The following is a 6069-nucleotide window of genomic DNA, read 5'->3' as shown; positions in this document are numbered from 1 at the left end:
TTCTAACACCACTTTCAGGTGTTTGGGGTGCCTATTGCTATTGTGGTGGTTGTTGCTGTTGTGGTTGTTGATTATTATTATTTTCAAGCACCTTTACTTTTTCAGTGATTTCATCAAGAACTGTTTATTCTTTGTTTTCTTTTTCCCGTTTCTTTTCCTGCAACTGATTCTTATACAAGACCTTTTCATTGAATATTACATCTTTGCTCCTAATGATTTTGTGATTTTCATAATCATATAAGCGATAACCAAAATCATTAACACCATATCCAATAAAGGTACATTTCTTTGACTTTGCCTCAAGCTTTGTTCTATTTTCTTTATCAATATGGACAAAGGCCTCACAACCAAAAGGCTTTAAAAAGGAGTAGTTTACCTTTTTACCTGTCCATGCTTCCTCTGGAACACCACCATCCAAGGAACTTGAAGGCCCTCTATTTATTAGATAAACGACAGTATCTATAGCATCTGCCCAAAACTGTAAGGGCAATCCTACATGCAATCTCATGCACCTTGCACGCTCCATGATTGTTCTGTTCATCCTTTCTGACACACCATTTTCTTGTGGTGTTCTTGGAACTGTCTTCTCTCTGCGAATTCCATGCTCTGAACAGTACCTATCAAACTCTTTGCTACAATATTCACCTCCATTGTCTGATCTAAGACACTTCAATTTCTTTCCTGTCTCAATCTCAACCAAAGCTTTCCATTTCTTGTAAGTATCAAATACATCAGATTTATTCTTAATACAATAAATCCAAGTTTTTCTAGTTGCATCATCAATAAAAGTAACATAATAACGAGAGCCACCGAGAGATGATACCTGAGCAGGTCCCCATACATCTGTATGCACAAGCTCTAATTTTTCATTCTTCTTTTCTTTCCCAACTCTGAGAAATCTGACTCTCTTCTGTTTTCCATAAATGCAATTCTCACAGAAGTCCAAATCAACATTCTTCAAACCCGGCAACAAATTCCTTGAGTGAAGAATCTTCATCCCCTTTTCACTCATGTGTCCGAGCCTATGATGCCATAATGCTGCATCTGCTCCTTTGGAAGTTAAAGCATTAACAGAGTTAGAAATACCATTGCATAAATACAATGTACCAACCTTTTCGCCTTTTGCTATTACCAGGGCTCCTTTGGTGACCTTCCAAGCTTTATCTGTGAAAGTTGTCACACAACCTTCACCGCCTAACTACCCTGTTGAAATCAGATTTTTCTTTAGATCTGGAACATGCCTTACCTCCTTTAGTAGCCATTGGTTTCCATTCTGCTGTTTTACAAGAACCTTACCCATTCCAACAATTTTACAGGGTTTATCATCACCCAAACGAACTTGTCCAAAATCTCCTTGAACATAGTCATGAAAGTATTTCTTATCAGGTGTGGCATGGAATGAGGCCCCTGAATCTACCACCCAGGAATTAGTGATATTTTCGAAAGAAAGAATCAAAGCATCTTGTAACACCTCACCTGTCACATTTGCTTCATGATTGTTTTCTTGCTGTGCATCTCCTTCTTTTCCCTTCCAAGATCTACAGTCTTTCTTTAGGTGTCCTTTCTTTCCGCATTTCCAGCACACTATCCCCGATCTGGACTTGGATCTACCTTTCCTTGATTTACTGCGATATCCTAAGCTCTTTCCTCTTTCCATTTTTCTTCCCCTAGACTTTGCACTCAAAGCATTACCCGATGTCTCACCGGAGCTTTTCCGTCGCATTTCCTCGCTAAGGATAGCACCGACAACATCATCAAACTTTAAAGTACTAGATCCAGAGACAGAGTTACTAATGGCCATTACTAAACCATTCCAACTTTCTGGCAATGAGCACAAGAATAACAGAGCTCTAACTTCATCTTCAAATTTTACCCCTACAGAACTTAACTGACTTGTAACTGTATTAAAATAATTTAAATGATCTACAACAGATCCACCTTCTGACATCTTCATATTAAATAACTGTTTCATAAGAAATACCTTGTTTGAGGCCAAGGGTTTTTCATATAGTTTCGACAACGCCTGAATCAAACCCTCTGTCGTTGTTTCCTTCGAAATGTTGAAGGCGACTGACGCAACGAGGCACAACCGTATTGTTCCGAGTGCCTTTCTATCGAGAAGGTTCCATTGTTCATCTGTCATAGCTGTCGGCTTCTTTGTTTTTCCGCTCAATGGTAGGTACAGATCTTTCTGATACAGATAATCTTCCATCTGCATCTTCCATAGAGAGAAGTTTTGGCTGTTAAATTTCTCGACCCTAAACTTACCATCTTCCGCCATTGCTCCCACTCGAACGAGGAAGCCTTCTTTCCTGCCAGTTTATCAGCCAAATAGACCTTCGGCTCTGATACCAGTTGTTATAAAATTATATATTACAGAGCAATGGAACACATAAAATATTGCAAAAATATAAACATAGAAAACGCATAAAACAAGAGAGACAGAGATATACGTGGTTCACCCAGTTTGGGCTACGTCCACCCCGAATAGCCAGTCCTTCCTTTCCATTATCCAGCACAATGAAGAGACGCAACCTACAGTAGATCCGCTGTAATATCCTCTGTTTTCTCTCACAGTCTCACCTCTCTGTTTCTCACTCACAGAATACACATCTATTACATAACCTCAAATACAATGCCCTCATACAAAGGGAGGGGTTGCCTTCTAGGGCAAAAAACCCTAAACTAAACATAAGTTCTACCGTCAGATCATTCGCCTAATGAACGACCCAGATTGACTAGAAATTACTACACTTTTACAATGAAATTTTAGATTTGTTTTTAGCTTCGGGGGCGCTGCCCCCAAGCCCCTGTCGGGGGACCGCTGGCCCCCGGACCCCCCAGCCGGGGGGGACAAGTTCCCCCCGCACCCCCCCGCGTGGAGGGGTGTACAAACTTCCTGCGGTATACATCCGGCTGAAACAAAGACATCTGAACAATCATGCTCCACACACAACAAGAGCCCATCAGAAGCCCCGACCACGTCGACATGGTCCTTACACCATTACTAAGGCTGTGGGAAAAAAATGTTTTGCAACACAACATTCCTCCATTCCTTCGCTTGCATCGAGTGTTCAATGTGGAACGCCCTCGACCATGCTTCCCACCATTACTGGACACATCAGAGATTGCAGAACAGCTCACCAGGGACCAAGTTCTTCAGACGGAGGAACTCAACGCAATAGGGACCATTGCTTCCTAAGGGGGGAGGAATGATCCAGGTGGATGTTGGTGGCCACCCACCTATCCCATTTGGACCCCCACAACTGTCTCTTTCAGTTTTCCAGTTTCCTAAATTGTAGCACAATTTACTATTTTTAGCAGTTTTTCAGGTCCTGAACTTCCGGAGCCATTTTGAGGCCCTAAACGATGTTTTTTGGGATAGATCTTTCTAACGAGCTATTGTACGTGTCAAATGGAGTTCGTGTGCCAAAGTTACGACCCGGGGAAATTGATGTACCAATTTACCCAAACGGGGCCCACAATTTGGCATTTCATCTTCTAGGGTTAGGTTTTGGGATGTTAAGGGTTTTCCATTGTTTCTCAACAATAAATAGGCCTTCGAGCCTCATTGTAACAAAGTTCAGAGACATGTAGCCGCCACATCTCTTCTCAGGGATAAGCTACCATCGCCCTAGCTAGTTTATTTCCATTTCTGTTTGTAAGCATATTTCAGTATTTTACATTAATGAAATTAAGTATTATTTCCGCTGCATCTTTGTGTATATGGTTATCTCTGTATTTTGTTGCGTTCCTGTTTGAGTCTGGATCAGAGTGGAAAGGAGTACTTACAGCAGATGGAAGAAGATGAGGTAAGTTTTGCATTGGTTTGCAAACCCAAGGTAATAATTATTTCCACAAAAGTTTCTGATTTACCAATTGAAATTCAAGAGATGCTAGACAGTTATTGTGATATCATTGTAGATGATTTTCCTGATGAGTTACCACCCATTAGAAAAATCAGTCATCACATAGATTTAATTCCAGGAGAAATCTATGTAATAAAGCATCTTACAGGATGACTCCCACAGAGAATGAAGAGATCAGGAAACAGGTTCAGGAACTGTTAGACAAGGGACCGGTTAGGGAGAGTTTGAGTCCTTGAGCAATGCCAACAATGTTGAGCCCAAAGAAAGATGGAGGCTCGAGAATGTGCACTCACTCGAGAGCAATCAATAAGATAACAATCAGGTACAAATTTCCTTTACCTAGAATCGAAGATTTGATGGATTGTTTGAGTGGAGCTAGATATTTTACAAAGTTAGATTTAAAAAGTGGTTATCATCAAATCAGAATTAGAGAGGGAGATGAGTGGAAAATTGCTTTTAAAACCAATGAACGATTATATGAGTGGATGGTAATGCCTTTTGGATTGTCGAATGCCCCTAGTACATTTATGAGACTTATGAATGAAGTTCTGAAGGAATTTATTGGTAAATTTGTAATAGTATATCTGGACGATATATTAGTTTACAACAGATCTAAGGAGGAACATGTGAGACATCTGAATTATGTCTTACAGAGGCTACAACAAGAAAAATTATTGTTAAATTTAAAGAAGTGTTCATTCATGAAGGAGGAGTTGGTGTATTTGGGCTTCGTTGTTTCTGTTGAGGGTTTAAAGATGGATCCAAAGAAGATCAAGGCTATCATGGAGTGGCCTTCACCAAAAAGTGTCTTTGAGGTAAGAAGTTTTCACGGTCTTGCTAGTTTTTATAGGAAATTCATAAGGAATTTTAGTAAGATTAATGCTTCAATTATTGACATAATAAAGAAGGACAGACAACCATTTAAATGGACTACTGAAGCAGAAAATAACTTCCAGCTGTTGAAGAAAAAGATTACTGAGAAACCTATTTTGATTTTGCCTAATTTTAATAAACCTTTTCAAGTGAAGTGTGATGCTAGTGGAGCTGTTTTGAGTAAGGAGGATAGACCTGTAGCTTATTTTAGTGAAAAGCTGAATGAGACAAAGAAGAAATATTCTTCTTATGACAAACAATTTTATGCAGTGGTGTAGTCGTTGAAGAAGTGGAGACATTACTTGATAATCTAGAAATGGGGCTCTTAGGCTTCTTGTCTAACTTACAAGAACCTCTCCCACTTCCAAAGCTTGAATATTCCTAGGTCTTAATGATTAACCAATGCGGAATTGAGAATATGCTTGACAATATAGTGGATGCTTATGCTTCTTTTAAACTAATTATATGCTTTAAAAATCTGCTATTTTAGCTGATATGTAAATGTGCTTATCTATATATATATATATATATATATATATATATATATATATATATATATATATATATATATATATATATATGCATATAACAGTGAATAAGGCAGCAATAAACAATCACACAGAAACAACAATTTAATTAGGAGTTCACCCACAACTCTTGGGCTACATCTCCGTGAGCTCTAGTTAATTCAACTAGGCTCTCTGGGATTATGGTATAAGTCTTTTTTACAAGCTCTTGGATTAACTCCTGCTGTTTTACACAAAAATAGTGGGTTCAGACAGCATGTTATTCCCTGGCTCTTGGCTCTTGGTTCTGGCTCTTGGCTCTGACTCTGGCTCTTTGGCTCTTGGTTCTGGCTCTTGGCTCTGACTCTGGCTCTTTGGCTCTTGGCTCTGACTCTGGCTCTTTGGCTTTGGCTTTGGCTCTCTGGCTCTTTAGCTCTGGCTTCTTTCTGCCCTCTATCAGTTCACAGCCCTCTTGGCTTTTCACTTGGCTTCCAAGTGACTCCCTTGGCTGCTCTTTTGCTTCTGCACTGCCTCCTTTGCCTTGGCTTCTGCGCTGCCTCCTTCGCCTTGGCTTCACTTTCAGCAACAAAAACCCCCAATAATCAACAACAGCAACTAACAACGACCAACCCTTGTTCTCTGTCGTTCTGTGGCTTTAAGCCAAATCGACGATGTCTGTTCATTGTCCCTCTCAGGCTCTCTATCTTCCTTCCACAGTCTGCTCAAATCCCTTCTCTGAGCATTAGTAATCATTGCTAAACGCCCTCAGGGATGGATGCCACCTATTTCGTAACAGAAGGGAACTATCGGCGCTTGAAATC

This window comes from Pinus tabuliformis, chromosome 6 (assembly GCF_031772625.1).
Source record: "Pinus tabuliformis cultivar Carrire ecotype Pingquan chromosome 6, CPIR1, whole genome shotgun sequence".
NCBI classification, from domain to species: domain Eukaryota; kingdom Viridiplantae; phylum Streptophyta; class Pinopsida; order Pinales; family Pinaceae; genus Pinus; species Pinus tabuliformis.
The sequence above is the reverse complement of the archived record's forward strand: the minus strand, read 5'-3'. Positions refer to the sequence as shown.